At 35.4% G+C, this 20,650-nt stretch overlaps 2 protein-coding genes and 1 non-coding gene across 5 annotated transcripts in view; 2 read left to right on the top strand and 1 right to left on the bottom strand.

Annotated features, from left to right (window-relative positions):
* Positions 1 to 20,650, top strand: part of LOC134796759 (brachyurin-like) — a 519,833-nt gene that overhangs the window by 221,731 nt on the left and 277,452 nt on the right. The gene's annotated exons all lie outside the window — the stretch shown is intronic.
* LOC134796701 (semaphorin-2A) overlaps positions 1 to 20,650 on the bottom strand; it is a 415,353-nt gene that overhangs the window by 127,584 nt on the left and 267,119 nt on the right. Inside the window, exon 1 of one of the 3 annotated variants that reach the window (XM_063768874.1) lies at positions 4,614 to 5,044. The exons of 1 other annotated variant lie outside the window; for it this stretch is intronic. The gene's annotated coding sequence lies outside the window, so the exon portion shown is untranslated. Of the gene's footprint in view, positions 1 to 4,613; positions 5,045 to 20,650 lie in introns of those variants that run through there. One more of the 3 variants, XM_063768873.1, reaches the window with a different exon arrangement.
* On the top strand, positions 19,922 to 19,992 carry Trnat-agu (transfer RNA threonine (anticodon AGU)). Its single transcript has one exon. It is a non-coding gene; the product is annotated as a tRNA-Thr (tRNA).

Consider the following 20,650-nt stretch of genomic DNA (forward strand, 5'->3'; position numbering starts at 1 on the left):
TCAATGTCTGACTAGAGGTTTATAATTGATCATCATCTGTTTCCTTGAGGATTTACGCCAGGATTTGAAGAGTATATTTCATTTTTAGACTGCTTCCTACATATTTATTGCTATTCAAGTCAAAGAAGAAGCCATTAATGCGATGTTTAACAGACTTCAAGCTTAAGCAAATTACTTCTTCATTTAAATTTAACCAATATGCCTACTTACCTACACCTTTCTTTATATACCTATAGGTAGTAATAACATTACCTAATCTCATCATTATTTCGGCATGAACCGGCAAGTAAGATTCAAATATAACATTCTCAACAGCTATACATTCTCAACGGCTTATTCAGATACCATAACCGGACCCCACGTTTTCGAAGAAAAAAGTTGTTGGAGCATTGCGGGCCGCTCTCGGTCATCCGAACCGGTTCTGTAATGATGTCTTCATCTTCATTACCGGTGATTCACTGCGGGTCCACTTATTTTACTTGGCTAGCGGGGTTAATGTTATTATCAAACTTGTGTGAATATTTTTTGTATACTTTAACACTCTGCAGCTGTCTTGTTTTACTTTAAAATCTACGTGAGTACTTAAGATTAATATGTACTTTATAATAATGTGGTGGTTAAATACTATGTAGCATTACTAGCATTATCTGTTATTTGTTGAGTTCGACCATTTATGACTTGCTTTTTGTTATTTAATATGTCTTTTTTTTCTTTTTGAGTTTTGAGTTGAGACTATTGAGTTCAGTGTACTAATGCCTACGTGCAGGAATTAGTGAAAATCAAATAATTAAAAGTTATAACGCCCTTCCACCAAAATTAGTGTGACAAGGATTCATTAAGCAGATTCTAATCTGTTTTAATATCAGTCGATCTCATTTCGCAATACAATTATACCGTTACTGCCCATTTCATGACAGGCTTCGCTCATTATGAGCGAAGAATGTTAAGAAATTTCATCCGACAACCCATTGAGGCAGCCCTCCCAATTGTACGAAGGTGTTCCAATTCAATGGTAGATGGAATGGGGTAACGAGTATAATGAAATTTCGCCTCGATAAAGACCACTGAGCCCGTAATACAATACTTGATGTTTCCTCCACAGCCCGTATCCATATCATACCCTTAAACTGCATAAATATATCTACGGAACACATCTTCATTAAGCAAATTAACACTTGCCTGCATTTAATACTTATCATTATACCTTATGACTCATGAGTTTAAAAGTCATTACTTAATTATTGTTCGGCAGTTAGACGTTCATTTAGAAAAAATATATCAGATACTAGGTACCTAATTTTATTTATGTACTGTTTAAGATATTTTTCTACGGGTATTTGTCACTATGATTTGTTCTTTTGTATCTCTTAAAGTGCCTACTAGCTGTAATTTATGTTTATGATAAAACTATGTGTGTGTTCATATTCACATAGTTATACTTGGAACGTGTTAAATGTCGTTATGTTAAGTTTTAGTGTAAGTATAGTATAAGTCTGTTTGTTTAGTTCAGATCACATTGCTATCCTAAAACTATTGTCGTACCTCCTAGTGAGAATTGTCTTAGGATTTTGTAATTTTGCCTGTAAATATTATTGCCCTGTATCTGTTTTTTTTTTCAATAAAGAAAATAAAAATAAAATAAAATGATGTCTTGATTTAAAGTGCTTTCAGGAAATAAATTAGTTATTAATTATCTGTTGCTCCTTCGTTGTTGAAAGAATGTTACCTAAGTAAGCATTCATTATTCTTTATTATGTCGTATTATGCCGTTTGCGTTATGATTAGGAATATATTTCTTTAATAAACAAATCAATTGGTCCACAGGAGGGTGTGTATCGTAATCAATAATTGCGTAAATGAGAAGTAGGTAATCCAGGCGAACAAATGGGCTGCCCAGAAGAGATACGGTTCGGTCCCTGGAAATTGGCTCTGAATTATTAATTAATACAATACTGTAACGGCAGCGAATTGTAAGCTTCTTAACAAGGGAACTGAATAAATATCAGTGAAAGATAGTGAAACCAATGATTTATAATAAATTATTATGCGGACTAAAATATTTAGTAGAGTGGGATTAAAACTATGCCGCATAGGGATTGCGGAATCTTTAATAAGCCTTACTTAGATTCGGAGTGTTTGGAAGACTTTGGCGGGTAGTGCTATGTTACGAGTAGGTATGTAAATTTTGTACTCGTGATGGTGCGTCTTGATCAGAATCAGTTCATTTCAATTTAGTTTGAAGCATGAGAATTACTGGCCTAACAACTAGTTATCAAAGGTAGGTACATGGTTATCGAAGGGATTAGGATCGAAGGGTTGTGAATAGTTGATAATCAAAGTAGATTTTGTCTCATATGCAAACACTGCCAGGAATATTAATTATTACCTTAATCAATATCAAGGGCGTATTGCTGAGATTGTATTATGACTAACACACGGCAAGTTAGTTATTAATACAAGTCAGTTACATAAACCTCAAGTCTAATTAGTTTCTGGAATAGGTACAAAATCAATTTAATACTACTAACGGTATACCAACAATTGCCCTTTGCCGCAATATCAAGGATTTGTATTACTGTAGGCATTCAGCATTGCATAATTTATTCCTTTCTAGTTATTACTTGTTGTAAGTACCACAACCAACTGTTATGTGTTTTAATATTTTATATAAAAGATAAGTTTACTAAGTTTTATAAGTATTTTAGGACTTCAGTTCGATTGTTAGGTTTGGGCTGGGATTCTACATGTAAGTAATTATATACTTATAATAGGAGTTTTACTTGACCCAATAGATTATTCATAAGTTGATAGATTTAGATTAGGATATACAATTGATGGAAAAAGCCTATGATGATGTCACTCAAAATTATAATTAATATAATCAATGATTAATACATATTTAAGTCAGAAATACTTTAAGCATCCGGTAATACATATAATTATCTTTTTGAAGATAAGTTACAGTTTCTTTTATGTACTTACAGGTAGTAGGATTGGAATGAGCTTTATTATTACGCGGTGACATATTTACACAGTTACACATACTATCCTAATGATTTATTGTTACTAAATACATAATAATAATAATTCACTAGGTATACAACTACACTCCGCCAAAGGAACGTATGGAAAAACAGTTGGACATTTGATTACCACTAATCTGTAAATAGAATCATTTTGATCAAATCACCCATATTGTGAGTTACTCGCAAGAAATATTTGATACCTGCTTCCCCTACAAAGCTTCCTATGAATTTGGGGAGGATTCGCTTCAATGGATTCTGGCCACGTAGCGGCACACGTAAATATCGGCCTCTTGTATTATTGATACAAATGGAGATATCAATTGTTTTGGACAATAACATTTCTGACAATGGAGGTATCTTTGGTGGGAATGTTTGAATTATTGTGGACGTAGGGGAAGCGTGTGACTTAGCCAATGACGGATTTCATATATCTTTTAAAACTTATATTGTAAGTTATGATAAACATATTAAATATTATAAAATTAAATCCGATACCTACATAGGCTAAGGTACTTTTACAGTAATAAACTTTCAATGATTGGCAGTTTATCTATTATTGACCTTTATCGGGTAGATAACTGACAAACAGGTTCCAGGTACCTACTAACCGTTAGGTTATTTATTGTTTAAAAAATACCAATGTAATTTGAAATAAGTCGATACTGCTTTAAAAATTGGATATAATAAGTTAATTTTCCTTTACGTTTTAAATTAAAAGTTAGTAAGAGGTTATCTTTACAAAGAAAAACTACTTTCCAAGGTATATCTTATAGGTATTTACAAGAGTTTAGGTGGTTGCTGTACCTACACGGGTTTTCGCCTGTACAATTAAGTTGGATTTTGAAATTAGAAAATCTAGCAGACGAAGCACGTTATTCAGTCTATTTGATCCTAGTTCCTAGTGTTTTAGTCAACTTAAATGAGTTAGGGAACTGATTTTCAGAGGGAAGTACATGTTTACAGCAGAATTTCTGTATTATGCATGCAGCATGATGTGCATCTGTATTCGACGTCTATTTATACTTTTGGGTTGATGAACTCGCGGAGCTGCGGATGGACGAGGTTATAGAAAATCAGTGCCGGATAATAATATTGATTTAGAGTAGTAAAATTCATTAATACTTTGAAGAGAAAGGTTTGGCTAGTCACTTTTCTCATTTCTTTTCGTAACAAGCTTTATTTAGGAATTGTAAGTTTTAATGAATGACAGCGAAGATAATTTCTCGCCTTAAAAGCATTTGCGTATTGTTTGTCATCTTAAACTTTTCTGTCAGCACAACGTGTTAAAATATTGACCTTCTGTAATATATAGTCCGCATTTCTTTGCATATATATCATAACTGTGATATTCACAATCACCGAAATATAAAATTTAATTACAGTTATACATGATAAATGTATAATGAATCGTCCTTCGAAAATATTCGTGGGCAATAATTGAGTCTTATACATTTGTCTTCACATGTTAGCTTTTACGTCGCGCAGTCTGTTTTTGTTTACACAACGAAATGTGCCGGAATCATATCATATTTTAATACACAATAATACTGTAGCTCTGCCCAGAACACGGGAAACGCGCCGACCAACCTCATCCGTAATCCGTTGAACCAAACACGTTGCAGTTTCACATAAAAACAAAGAACACACAGAAAACCAAAGCACTTTATTTATAAGTACATAGAGTCACTAACAATAATTGCAATGTACAACTTAGAATGCAACATTGTTAGATGAAACAAGTTTTTGCAGTCGGAGTATTACGAAGAAGTTTATCGCGGAGGTCTCGCACACGTCCATCGCGCGTGCCGGCCGGCGCACAACTAACTGGTTGGTCCCATTCCATACAAAACTTTTAAGTCACGGAGACGGCAAAGCTATGTCGCGCCTCTACAATTCACGCATACAGACGTGAGCAATACCCTATGCACAAACACGAAAGCAAGCTTCCAAGTTCACTAAATAAACGAACACCAACACAAACAAACGCCAACACCGTCTACCCCCTGTGCACGAGACTCGAGAGCGGGACGCGAATATAAACAATTCGTTTCGGAGCTCGAGTGCAAGCGAGAAACAAGTACCGCAACAGATGTATATTACTTCACTCAGGTAAGTACTGGAAATGTTAGAGTGTGCGACGGAGAGCGCGCATGTATTTAGCTTACGAGAGACCGGCTACGTTTGAAAGGGACGGAAACTGTTAAAGTCACCCACTACAGTACATTCCTTACTGATACCGGCGCGCCGTCGTCGTACCTTTCGATCGTTCAAGTGGCAGATGAAGCTTTCAGGGTTGTCACCTGATGCAAAATAAGTTAGGCTCCAAGTTGAGTAAGTAACGGCAGTGTTGATTAAGAGACACTCCATACAAACGTAGTCCCCATTTTCCTCTCTAGATATTGACGTTATGCAAAATATTTTTACATCATTTCATGTTTATTAACGGTAGCTATGCCCATTGTTTGAATTTTTTTGGTTATTATAATAGTAAGGAGCAAAAAACAATTTCCAAACAATTTTTTTAATGCTTCTAACTCTTAAGTATAATAAATACACATCTAACTAACGAAGGGGCATTGGCTGTTGTTGATACGCATCCAATTGTGTCAAAATATTTAATTTATAATAATGTTAATATCCAGAGAGGAAAATGAGTAACTACGTTTGTATCGTCAGGTGAGAAGCAAAAAACACTAATTACTAAACAAAAATCGACCTTCTTTTAGTACTAATATGGTTCACTATGGCTATGAAGTTGTGGTGGTACTTAGTGACTTTTGCTTGTCACCCGACGGTATGGAAAGGCGATGTCGTCCACTTTCGTCTTAATATCTTTAGCTAAATATGTACATACTTACTTCAGTTAAAAATCGGGAATTGTATTTAATATACAAATTTAATTTATTTTCGCTAGTGTTTTAGCTACAGTTTGTTTACTTTTCAAAGAAACCTGTTTTTTTGGTCGTTTGTGTTTTGTAGTTACAGTTTTGTAACAACATAAATGAGTAACTATTGTAATGATATCCATTTCATAGCAGGAAATGTAAGAAATTTTATACCTACACTGTTTATTAAACCTGTCATAATATTTGATTTATGTATATTTTTATTAATTTATTCTTTATTTTAAATAACAGATAATAAAATTACATCGAACAAATGTTGCGAACAACTTTACTTATCGAAAAGTAAGTAGAGTATTAAGTATGTAGAGTCAGAATCCTTAATTTACTATTGATTCCTTGCCTTTTTTTAAGACTTCGTAGACACAACTTAAGAATTCTTAATTAATGTGTATTTTTACTGAAATGATAGATTTATTGGATAAACTAAGGAACCCTATAGCACTTTACTGACTGGGATATAAATGTAGGTAAGGTAAGGTTTAGTATACAGGTATTAAATCGATTTTTGACTGACGTCTCACTAAAAGAATATTGTGCTAATAAATTTGTTGTTGATAAAAATAATACCTCTTACATAAAAAAATAATTAGATGCCATATTTAGGTGTTCTTGTCTGTCTGTTCCGACTTTAATAAATTAAATAATGTGTTAGAATCGTGAACCTTAAAATTAATCAAAATATAACCAATATTACAACTTGATGGATACATTTTCCCGATTTGCTATAATATTTAAGCTAGTCGGGAAAATGAATTATACAATATTATACAAACATAAGACGAGTAGCACCCCTACATCAAGATGTCACAAAGTAGCAGGTAGCGGTGCGAGGTCCTGCCTACGCCGAGCGCTACGAATTTTTGGACGCATGTTTTTTTGCATACTCACGTCCTTTGTTCGGCGCAGCACGTTCGTCTGCGATGATGGCTTTATTACATGTAAGAGTTTTTGCAAGCTGATTTTTGCTAAAATGGATCATGTTTGTAAGGTTAGTCAAATCGAAGGATTAAAAGTACATATGTAGAGTCAGAATTCTTAATTTACTACTGCTTCCTTGGCTTTTATTTAAGACTTCGTAGACACAACTTAAGAACTCTTAATTAATATGTATTTTTACTGTAATTAATGATTACATAGTTATTCATTAATTATTCTTTTCCTGAAGAATCCAATTGAAAGGCTGCACTGCGGCAATTTGGTCACTGAATAAATTAATCCTGGCGAACAGCCAGTTCAAGGATAAGCTGTCAATGAGACTCCCAAACCTTTATCTTCCAATCAATATAAAACATTATCCAGTCCAACAACCAGCGGCAAACGCGAGTATGGCGTCAAGCGAGACGCTTCTGCGTAACCGGAGCCTGCGGCCCACGCGCGGCCTGACGCTAATGCGACGCGACGCCGGATCACAACACACTACAACTTTCCAGCTAACACACGAATTAGTGTAGCATCATGTTTTCCCTTTATTTTTACCCTTTTCATACCTCAGCCTCACGCGAAATGACAGCTCTCGAAAAACAAAAACAGTTCGAGTCAACCGCGCGCTGCGCGCTATCCATTTTCATAAATTCTAAACGAAATCGACATAGCGGACGCTTAAAAAACACAAAATGCGTGAAATATGATGTGTTTCTGACAGTTTGACGTGGGTAAAGTATTCGCGGTACACTTCATTAACTTTCAGAGACCAGATATTCTAACATCGAGGAGATCCTCCAAAATACCAGGGAATCGTGTTCTGTGTCAGATTTTACTACATAAGGTTGAGGATTTATTTGAAGTTATATTAGCTATGGATTTACTGCAACTCTCTCTACTCTTAACAAAACATAATCACTCAAAAGATTAAACATTTCGTCATAAATTATTAAGCTTAAACAATAATTTGTTTTGACTTAGCTCACCATACAAGGTGTATGAAGTGAAAAGAGGGTCAGCTCTATAAGCGCGAAATAATGACGACGTATTGTGGCTTCTTAGGATCAAGTAAGTCGCTATTATATTTCTTCGGAGGAGCCCGACAATGGCGTACCAAGGCTTTGCTGTCAGCGATACAATAAGCAGCTGCTCTGGGTTTATTTTGTACGAGCTGCTGAGTAAAGCGTGCGGCAGATGACGTAACGTTACCTGTCTTTAAGACTGCCCGAGAGAAATACGCCGACGTCGTCTCTTGTTGGAACTTAACGCTTTGTGTCCACCACTATTGTGTCCGTTGTGCATGAGACTACTTGGCATTTTATTAAACAACATCCGGGATTTAGAAAAGGATTTCGTTAACATTTAAAAAATTATGAATATCTTTGAAACTTTTTCTTGTGCGGGGAAATCGCAAAGACCCGAGGAGTTCTGATCGTTTTTTTGCAATGGTCAGTTGCGTTGTCAAAAAGTTGCCGACGAGCGGAAGCGCGACTCTGCGCGGAATACTCTAGCAGCAATAACAAAAGCGAGTCCAGATAACCTTTGATTTAGATTTCGTTGGTGAACAAAAAGCGAATGGCTTTATGCGGTATCTGCAAAAGTCTGACCACTGCATGGCGCTCGAAATGCACGCTCGCTATGAAAACTGAATGGAATTACGTATTTTGGGTCGACAGGTGAATACTAAAAGACATTGCATTGTTGCGGAAGCAAATCTACGCGCATTGTTGTTGCTTCGGTAGTTTTGTTGCACAGCAGACCGCTGGAATAATCAATGAGTCATATTTCCAGAATTGAAATCCCATGATGAACTATGTGGTTAATTACTAGAAACATGTCATTGTTATTCAGATAGTTTTCGCAATAACTAAACAAGTTCAAAAAAAGTTTTGTATGTCGACAAACTTATAAACACATGCCAGTCTTTAGGGCCGAATGGAGTTGTTTATTTGAGAGCTATTTACGGGAGCAAACGTCACTCGCAAAACGCTGTGGTACAAGTTGAACTTTACAGAGCGGTTAGTCGGCTCTTTCGTATTTCCTACTTAATAAATGTCCAAACGGCGAGTGGCGGGGCAGGCCAAGCCCCGACACTAACCCGACGGGGGCCTGACGGCGCTGCACACAGAGCTAAAAATGATCGAGTTGCTTCACTTGCTACACTTGACGTTTTACTGAGTTAGCAGACCAAGTCGGATCGGGATATAGCTGTTAATATTAGAAAAGTCTTGGCGTATTGGACAGAAGGCGAATGCTAAACTGATGTAGATGTAGTGTAAATTGACATATAATAAAAATTATAATATTGTAACGAAACAACTAGTTAATAAGTGACATATATATTTTGTTAATGCATGATAAATTGGTGGCGACTGTACTATATCATTATTCATATCTATATATATTTTATCTGTAAGTGAATTGCAGTGCCCTCTCAGGGTTGTGTTGAGACATAATTTATTAATAAGACCTACTGTACACACAAAGCAAGGAAATAAATGAAATGAAATGAAAATATTGCTAAATGGCAAAATCATATTCAACGTTGCATGATATTACAAACTACCTACCGTATAGTAAAATTCACGTTATGTTGAATTATAAAGTCTACAAATTCTCAAGGAAACTACTGAGTTAAATTGATCGTGAAGCTAATAAATGTCTGGGGAAGGTTCACTTTTTGATTTCCTTAATGTTCTGTTCTATTGTGTTGTGTATTACATGCGTTTTCGGATTCTCATGAAGAATCGATCAGGTGTAACGGGGATTGAATTAAGTCGGTGGTTCGCTGCGATCAATCAGGCGTCAGTGTTATTGTTGTGATTTGTTGCGGCAAGCTCGGCCCAATCGCGCGCCTGGCCCTCCAGCGGCCATTAGTTTGATTAGCTCGTCCGACCCACGCACGCTGATTGTGCGAACGTTTGGCTTTGATTGATTCCTCAAATGGCACCGTTTCGGAAGCCGCTTTATTTCGATACGTTGTTGCTGGCTGTGATACGGCCTCCTTCGTTACACCACTTTATAAACCCCTGAAGCATAGCATCATTTAGCGACAGAAGGGTGAACGCGATTACTCTAATGCCTAAAACCGTTTCAGTGTCAATGCGAGGTAAATGTGTTTGGACGAAACGACATTCCCAACAAATGTAGGCGAGGGTTAAGATGGGGAAGACTGACAAAAACTCTCCGAATGAAGGAGGTCGTGACGATGGACCAGAGGTCGCTTAAGGTGCCCGCATGAATGACGATATTATGTTTATTTAGCTTAAAAAGAGAGGCTCACTTTCTTACCTTTGGTCTAAGGGTATGTCACTGAAAATAGCGTTGGTATAAAAAAGATAACGTGGTATGGACAAGGTAAACTGTTTTACATTGAGAAGTTTTTATTTTATGTCTGCTTTATAAATATTTTATTTGCAAAATACATCCAGACGAAATATTTTATAACACGATTTATTCTACACCTTCTATACGTTCTAAGAAAATAAAATCGAGAGTGTATTTAGGAACAGAAGGTACGGATTTAAGCAATTCTTGCTAAAAGAACTCTGCAGCAAATTAGTTTTCGTTCATTCCTAAATACGTGACCGGATTATATAATTACATTATCTCCGGGTATCCACGGCAGAGATGCGTATCGTATCGATTGAGGGAGCTTCGGTAAATCGAAGCCACCTACAACTCACGAAGTTGACCATCAAACTGCAGGAAAAGGACAAAACAAAATGTATAAAGGAAATTGCTTCCACAAATCCACTCGTATCTTGAACAATAAACGTGGACCCGGTCGGCCGCCCTAATAGCAATGAAATCACGAAACCAAAACTGTCTCCCATGTCGGATTCAGCTCGATATCGATTACTCACTTTCGCAACCTCTGATCCGCCCCGCGCCTTTTTATGAACTTTGGACTTTAAATTACATTGGGCTGAGTTTCTTTTGCAAGTAACATCGAATAAGATACGTTGTTGCAAAGTTATTTCGCTCGATATGACCACAACTTAAGAATTTCATAGAAGAGCTATCTGTAATGTGGTCGTAAAATGATCCTTCGGAAAATGTTTCTGTCCGGTATTTTGTTAGTAACTATATATCAGTGTAGGTACTCACTCTGCATGTCTGATTTTGAAGTGGAGTCATTTTATTGCCTTTTTCGTTGAATTATTACATTTATTTGTATGTTAAATATGTTAAGAATCATTGTTACACATTTTCTTATAAGTATATTTTTTTATTCACTTATTGTATATACCTATGCAAATGTTTTCTTGTCATTTTGGTGTGGTGAATTTATGCTTTTTATAGCCAAAGCAACGTGATTTTCTTCAACAAGTAGTTTACCAGTTCTTATGGTATAAGTACGTAGGTACTTTTATTTCAGGTATCTATTTGTTTTTCTTCTCAAGACAATGTTTATTCACGTGAAATGTAGGTGGGAATGTGATCAGCGATCAGTGCAAGCCCAGAAAAGGTACGTGACCAATACAAGACCGTTACTTTGCACCACAGTATTCGTACACTGCATGGACAATTGGACGATGCTACGTGACCGAGTGAAATGAACCGTTGAGCACTTTCTTTATCAACTCCTAAAATGTTTCTTTACAAGTTTCAGATCTACTTTTGCTTAATACATTTTAAGAGTTAATTTTATTCGTTATGTATAAAGATGTCGTGGTTTTGACATACATTCTCGGAAATGAAATTATAAAAATAATAATATTACTGCGATATATTTTTGTTGGCTGATTTTGAGAATGAAATATTATACGGCCCTTGAAACATAAGTAGTTATTTATTTAATCTTTGTTACTTTTTATTTTATGAAATGTTTGACCGCAGTATGGAAAAGTCTAAATAACCATCATTTGCTTTAAGATATACTTGTTGATTTTTCTGCTATTAAATTATATTTTATTTTAAAAGTCAAAGGTATTTAAAAATATTATTATAGTACCAAAGAATACCGTAGAAAATTGCCTGTCAGCTGCACTGGTGGCTGCAGTGGTCAAAGAATAAAGAAACCGTTATTTTAGTTTCTAACAAAAAATGCAAAAGTGAGTCATGCACATTTAACTTCATATACTTCAAAAGGCTAGAATAAACAACAAAAAAAGTGAAATTCAAAGCTTATATGAATATTCTTTATTGCTCCGAGTAAATATTTTCCTTTATATATATATATATATATATATATATATATATATATATATATATGTGTATTTTGAAAACGGAAAGATAAAGAAAAACATCCGTTCTAGAGTGCGTTATGTCTGATGATGAGAAAGAGGGTTTTTCTTTAAAGGCTTTATAAATAAGAATATGGCTTAGTTTTGAAAATACAAAGGCATTTATAATCTTACGCAATGTCTAATAGAATAAAATTGTATTTAAAAGAAGGGTGAGGGCGTCCGAGAGTTACCAAAATTACCTACAGTTAAAAATTTCATGGCTTACTTACATAGGGGAATACCAACTAATATGCAAGAATTTTGAAATTAGGTACTACTACATCTATTCGTACGGCTTACGAATATTGTAGATATTCAACAGTATACTCCAAAAACATACGAAAGAAAGAAAGAAAGAAAGGAGTGAGTGCTGACGTGACGAAAGATAGAGGAGAATGAAAGAGAAAAACATGTTGTGCCGACCCCACATAACCTGGGATAAGGGCAGGAAGAAGTAGATTCTCCAAAAACATGCATATGTAAAATTAAAGCCAATGGCAACCATGCGCACCTAAAAGAAGCAATAAAATAACTGTCCGTAAAAGGGTGAATATGAAAACATTTGTCAATTCGTTAATCGTCTTTTTTCAGCAAGCGACAAGGAATACAGCTTTACCTCAATGGATAAAAAAATTAAAAAGTGTGAAATACACGCACATTTACACCGTAAATTCCTCTGAGGTTTGTCCTAAACCAGACGTGTGAATTATTCTTGCCGTCAGATTTCATTTACGATTTCGGGCTAGCTGGTTTTATTGTAGCAGTTTATATCCGTCCAACTAGACAAAACATTCTACTAAACTATGAATCTATACAAGAAACTAATATTTTTGTATAATATACGAGTAAACGTTATAAAGATTTCACGATTATCTGGAACCCTCGGATTAGGTATAATAATATGGAATACTCGCAATTGGCAAACCTTCATACGAATAACGTGTAGAGGTCATTAGCTTCTAAAACTTAAACCCATCATACGTATGCCGTCTTCCAAGACGCAAGTAATCATGAACTTCTGCTATAGATGGCGCGGTACCTACTCTCGAAACTTAGCAACAATTTCCTGATGTAACTTAGTCTAAATAAGTCCTTTGAATTGAAAGGCAAGTTGATATCGATTGTGAATACGTTCATTTGTAGGTAATCATGTTTCGAACATGTTGAACATGTTGTTACATATATGGCAATATTCAGAACATTAGTCTCAGAATTATCAAAACTTGTGTCTGTTTTTGTTGACGATACAACGATGATGTTTGATTCCGCTATCTTCAGCTACCCGTGAACAAGATGTATGTAACTGCGTCGAAATATCGGTAGCTCGAAAACAATACGAAAGGTAATCACGGTCCCTATCCCGGTCGATATAAGTCTAATGATGTTTAATTATCTACTTTTATGCAAAATTGGGATAGTGACAACCTGCCTGCCATGTGTGCAGTGTGCAGTGCAAATGTGCATTGTATCGTGCCTGAATTGAAGAATAAAGATTTAAGTACATTTTAATTTTTACCACCTCATAACCTCTCCACGAATTCTTCAGAAAATTACTTAAAATGATTAAAACACGAAGAATAGAAATATTTTGAAACAAATAGCCGTCATTTGTGCAGGAACGCGAAGTGTCAAAGTTAAATTGAATATTGTCGAGGAATGATCCCAGTTCAGTTGAAGTTTAGCCCGCTGAGTAGTTAATCCGATGCCACAATTTACTTCAACTCCACTGTTCTACACTTCAACGATTGACTGTTAAATAGCCTCGTTGCTTATTCATTCTAAGAACCATTTTGTATTTGACTTTATACCTACTCCAAAAATAATTTGAAGTCGTTGCCCCAAAATATTTTAATGATTTAAAATTCTTCCTATCGAGCTATTTATCCTATATTTGCCTAGCCCATTTAATGTAGGTAATCTGATATATCTGAATGATAAATGAGAGTCTAACATATAGCCATTTAAATTTAGTAGTTATTATACGTAGCAACAGATAAATAAATAAAAATAAAAATAAATAAATATTATAGGGACATTCTTACACAAATTGACTAAGTCCCACGGTAAGCTCAAGAAAGCCTGTGTTGTGGGTACTCAGACAACGATATATATAATATATAAATACTTAAATACATAGAAACAACCATGACTCAGGAACAAATATCTGTATCATCATACAAATAAATGCCCTTACCAGGATTCGAACCCGGGACCATCGGCTTCATAGGCAGGGTCACTACCCACTAGGCCAGACCGGTCGTCAAACACACAGATGTGCTACTTAAAACTAAATCTTTAAGTGCAGTGAGTAGCAATGAAAACAGTGGTTCACCAACAAGTTTTCAGCTGTGAATAAGTATAATACAAATTCGTAAAGTGGTCAATCTGAATACGATATTGAAGTAAAAATGTACCTATTCTTTTGGGCTAAAAGTGTGTCTGATACTGTCTCACCGACTTTTGTCTAGTAGGGTAGACCGGGGGCAATAGTACCACGGGGCAATAGTACCATCGTTATTATCTTCACAATTACAACGAAATATGAATATGTGGGTATACACGATAAAGCCCAATACTTGTCTGGACCCGCTCACTAGTCGGCCGCTCGCTACGATGCGGAACGGAGGTGCTAAGAGACCATTTTTGTTTTCGAGTGATCAAAGTATTTACGAGAAATATTTTGTCATATTATTCAAAACTAAATAATCCTAGAGGTAGATTGGTATTTGAATATTCTTCTTCTTAACTGAAAATATTGATTACAGTTAAGCTCTAAAATAATAAATCGGGTCTCATTAACCACCTCGCGACATACAGGCCCTTTATATAATAAACATTTATTTTCGGTTTTATTTACGTTCCAATTATTTATGTTACTATTGACCCGCACGAAGGGTCAATTGTACCACAAGGAATAATTGACGAAAAACGGGATTTTCTACCATACTCTTACGGTTTATTAACAATTACCCTCAAAAATACGTAAATCAATAACCTACTATTTCATATGTACGTACAGTTTTGGTTCAGCTCATATACATTCTGAACTAGGAACCATTATCCAAAAAATGGTACTATTGCCCCCGGTCTACCCTAAGTTGTATCTACTAACCTATTTCATTTTAAGAGCATTTCTTAAATTTTTCATTGTATCAGAGACTCACATTCGACTAATAAACGTTTCACCTAAACAGAGACACATCATAAAGCTAAACACCCAGCACGAGGTAACTGATACACGCTACTTCTGCCGCACTTAGCTCACGTACCGTAACTACATTTGAAAAGAGGCTCAATTGTGTACCTTGTTCTGTTATAATAAGGCACACTATTGAATGAATTTTCAAACGTAGTTACGACGTATATGCTAAACTTGGCAGACTTGACATGGACAGATCGCAGCATACACGGAGGTCGACGGAAACCTGATAGGCTAGATGTAAGATTAGGCGCCTGCTGGTGGCTGCTCTGCCAAGATGGGAATTACGGTGAGATATACATTTTTAGATACTTGGTATGCCGTCAAATGTTAGGAAACTAAAACTGTAGCAAAAAAATAAAAAATATTTTTTTTTCCAGTTGTTGATTCTAAATTACTAAAAAACGGTGTATATTATTTTTAGACGGATGTGTAGCAAATTTCAAGGTGTACTCTATTATGTATGAAATGAATTTCTCTACATTGTAATAAGAACTAAGATGTTACTATTGGGTCCGTTTTGCACCTAATTGTACGTAACTGTACTACTGTACAAAAGACTCTGTTTCGTGAGTAGGATCAAGCAAAATAATACAATATTATTTTTTAGAAGAGCCCAGCTATTGGTTTAAGTATTTGTATTATTGAGCTGAAACAAAACAGTAATTTTAACCTCGTAAACTGGGTACTTTGGTTGAACACGACAAAATTGCTGCTATTATTTTTACAGGGGTTTTACATAAAATATAGGACAACTGAATAAGTAGCTTAAGTGAATTATGGTAACATTCTATTTCTAACCGCAGCTGCATTACTGTAAAATTTACTATGGAAATTGACAATAACAGCGACGCGTTCATTACCGGTAGTGCAGCTGCGGTTAGAAATGGAATGTTACCATAATTATGCAAGGATAAAGTCACTTTCTGTATCTGAATGTATTCCCTGTGATATTCTTTAAAAGTTACTCCCGAGATTTATACAAAAGTAACATACAACAGTCGCGGGTTCAAATCCTGGCTCGTACCAATGAGTTTTTTAGAACTTATATACGAAATATCATTTGATATTTACCACTAGCTTTTCGGTGAAGGAAAACATCGTGAGGAAACCTGCATACATCTGCGAAGAAATTCAAAGGTGTATGTGAAGTCCCCAATCCGCATTGGGCAAGCGTGGGGACTATAGCCCAAGCCCTCTCGCGCATGAAAGGAGGCCTGTGCCCAGCAGTGGGACGTATATAGGCTGAAATGATGATGATGATGAACATACAACATACGTTCCTAATCATTTGCGAGATAAAAACAAAGCTATCTATGTAACGTACACTAAACAGTGGTCAGACGGGCGGTATGATCCCCTGTCCCTTGGGCGGCCCTCCCTAATTGCACGCGGCCTGCCTACAGAATCAGCCGATGTATTTAATCTTTAATACGACGTCTTACGTGACCTTAGTAAAATGCTTACGTGGGTCATATCGGACACGTTACCCTTTTTTTAGCCGAAGTGACAGGGTGGTACGTGATAAGTGATAATTCACGTTTTTGTTGCTGAAATATACGGCTTTGGTTTATTGCTAAATAAGTTCAAAAACGTAGAAATGATGTTTTAAAACGTAAAATAATAATAGTGAGTCGCATTCGTACACATAATAGACAAAAGTAAGAATAAGAATAATTTATTGATAATAATTGGGAACACAGCACCTACATGCACAGGAGGTGTCTGGTAAGCCCCTAACTATGCTGAGCCTGTGTCTTGGGGCTTAACAAAAAGAGTAGGTATGTAACAGTTGGATAAATTAAATCTAGATAACTTAAAAATTATGTGAAATGTTTGTGTGTGTGTGTGTGTGTGTGTGTGTTTAAAATCCGCAGCGCGGAAAAAGGAGCCGATTACCCGTGTTTACGCACAAAATAAAGTTTTCTTCTCATTGGCTCGGAGATGAATGTTAATACGATTAAGTTAACTAGGTAAGTAAATCATACATCTTAGTCGTCTCACTCACACCATACACTCTATCACAGACACATACACACGAGCACGCAAAGTAAACATACACAGTCACACACACGTTACGCAAGCCCATACCTACTTTGTATAAAATGTATATTTCCTCCCTTCTTTTTTCTTAAACATACATATTTGTATTGTTTCCACTAAGTTATTGAAAGTTAGCTGTATTTTTGTGGACATCTGTTATTGGCTTTGTGTTCTGTTCATTGCTGTGCTATGTATTTTTGTATTGCTGTTGATGCCCCATATAAATAAAATAAAACAAATAATAAATAATAAGTTCTTTAATGTATGCGGCACCAAAGCAATTTGGTGTCCCGGCATCAATCAAACGTCGAATCCGAAGCGCGGAAAAAGGAGCCGATTACCCGTGTTTACGCACAAAATAAAGTTTTCTTCTCATTGGCTCGGAGATAAAGCGGGGCACAGATTAAAGTCGGGTCGTGTTTGCAGACGGCCCCAACGGTGTAGCTAGACCGTGGACACAGATCTCGTAAAATACAGATATGCCATCTATACTCTGTATCTTTAGGTATTTAAATAAAAGTAAACAAATAATTTGTACATTTTCGGGTAGTTATAACATTTATTGGTTAACCAACCAAATACAAAACCGCCTGGATCTGTCACTGAACGACCTGAATTTAACCTACATTATTTGATAGTGTAATGTTTTCATCTACCCTCAACCGGCTTAAGGAGCCATTTGAAGGTAGATTTTGTTTACTTTTATTTAAATACCTAAAGATATGTGACGTTCCACGGGAAAAGGTACCTTATGAGGGTTTCTAGTTTCGGAGATATGAAATGTTTTGTAAAGAGGTGAAAAAATGCTCAATTTTTTTTTAATGTGTGATCTGTAACCTTAATGCGTAACGTTTGTTTACCTGTTTTTATTTTTGTTATAAGTTAGTTATAAGCCTAGTAATGTCGTCTCAGAGTCTAGTAGAAAAGGTACCTTATGGAAAAAAGATTGAAAATTCCCAAAAAAACTAGTCAATACGGGAAAAGAAGTTTGGTAGAGAACTGTATTAGCATTCTGCAAAACTAATTTGATAATTTCAGTTCTGGTTGGGGCGCCTCGCAAATATTATAACCGTACATCGACCGACATCACAAATCCAAGTAGCCTGCTATTATACCAAAGTTACTCTCGTCAAGTCTTTCTTAACTAGAATAATCTTCATTTGGTTTGGTCGCATGCAGTAAATCAGCCATTGGTTTGCTGAAAAATGCCAATACCCGACGCATTACCTTATGGAATATCTGAGGTCATTGAACCTCAATGCCGCTTATCTTCAATAGCAACCGAAATATATTATTGATAAGAAATAGACGATTTATACCATCTTAACCCCAAAATATTATTAGTTTATCCTAACTGTTCCATCATCATCATGCCTCATCATGTAACTTAATCACAAGGTACCTTTTCATTACATACAAATTATTGGTCTTTTTTAAGATTATTATGACGAAGAACTAATTAAATTTGGGGCAGTTTAATGTAAATTAATATTTTATATTCATAATAGATAAACTGTAATATGATTGATATTTTGTAGTGATGTATTATTAGATTTATTTCCATAAGGTACCTTTTCGTAAATGTATGGAGCAAATACTGTTATTGTTATGTAAGTTTAAAGTGGCATAAGGGGTTAAATATAGTATTTAGTTGGGGTTTTAGGATTTATTTCATTTGAATGACAGAATTTCTTTCATATGTGCTCAGAAAAGTTGATTGTGTGTCACATTAAAAGTAAAAATATTCAATTTTGTGATTTTATATGAAAAAGTCAGAAAATACATTTTCACCTCTAAATCGGTATTGTTTTTTGCTTAAACTGTCTGTCAGTGTCGTTTTCTAATAGATAAAATTTAAATCTTGAGAGCTCATTGCAATCAATCGTGAAAATGAAATAAAACTTTATTTTCAAGAGATTGGTTAGTATACACATAAATCAGTCGATATCAAAAGTTTCTATTTGCATTATAGAACAAGTCGCAATATTTTTTTAATCTCAGATATATAAGGTATTATTATTTGTAGTCAACTATGTAACTTACTTCAGGAACATAGTTTTTTAGGCGGCTAAACTTAAAACTTCTCTATCGTAAAGTTGCTCATTTCACAACATTATTTTCAAAAAATCATATCTCTGTAACTACGCAACCTAGAAGGTTGATCTTTTGTGTTATCGATAGCTTATTTATTGTAGATTACTGGGGTATGCATAACTCCATACCGGCCATAAGGTACCTTTGACCGTGGGACGTCACATATAGACTTATAGTTCAGAATCAGAATCAGAAATATTTATTTTGTAAACTGTGCAGGTACAAGAAGTATAACTAGGTACATTTTTTGATTAGTTTAGTTAAGAAAGACATTCCAGAAAAATTAACCATCGTTAAATTTTCACGACAATTTTGTAACGACACATTTTTTGAGAGTTGCTTAATTGAAAATATCAAACTAGCCTATTGTGAAAAAAAAGGAAAACTATTTTTAACAATGAGCGATTCAGTTCAGTATGATGATAATGGTAGATGTCACTAGGCGCCTCCCTAATGAGCATATGAGTGATATGGTGGACATTTTTGCTGTCATCGAGTGAAGTCTCGGTAGCTCAGTGGGCAGAGCGATGGGCTAGTGATCTAGTGACGCGAGTTCGAACTCGCCCGAGACAGAGATTTATTCCATTTCTATTTATCTCTAAAACGGCCCGATTCGAACTTTAAGATACGTCAGTTAATAGATCTAGAAACGATATGGATTAGATATGTCAGTGTCAAATGTGACGTTTCTTCAATCAAAAACGTCACTTTTGACACTGACACATCTAATCCATATCGTTTCTAGATCTATTAATTGACGTATCGTAAAATTCGAATCGGGCAGAAAGTTTAGTGGTATCGTTTGCAGACTTTACTGCTTAATACAAAATAAATGCGAATTATGTAAGTAAGCCAAGTAGGGGTTTTCCGTTTTCTATATAAGAGTGAAAGATCTGGTACAAGTTATTTTAATCTGTGCCTGAACTAAGGCGCAAGAGACAACATTCGGCATGGCGATGGCGTAACAGGCCTCCAGGAAAAGTTGCTTTATGACTTATTCGCCTGAAGGTAATGACTTGTGTTAATGTTACTAGTAATAATTGGATTGCTTGCGTGAGGCGAATTTCATTTACAAGTATTGTTGTTTATATGTTCTGTTACATGAATACAAAACACTATAACCTATAGTCAGTATCTTAAGGTATTTAAAAAAGAGTAAACAAAATTTACCCTCGAATGGCTTTTTAAGCCAGTTGAGGGTAGATAAAACATTACATGATCAAAATTAAT

The sequence above is a fragment of the Cydia splendana genome, chromosome 14 (assembly GCF_910591565.1).
Source record: "Cydia splendana chromosome 14, ilCydSple1.2, whole genome shotgun sequence".
Classification (NCBI taxonomy): Eukaryota; Metazoa; Arthropoda; class Insecta; order Lepidoptera; family Tortricidae; genus Cydia; species Cydia splendana.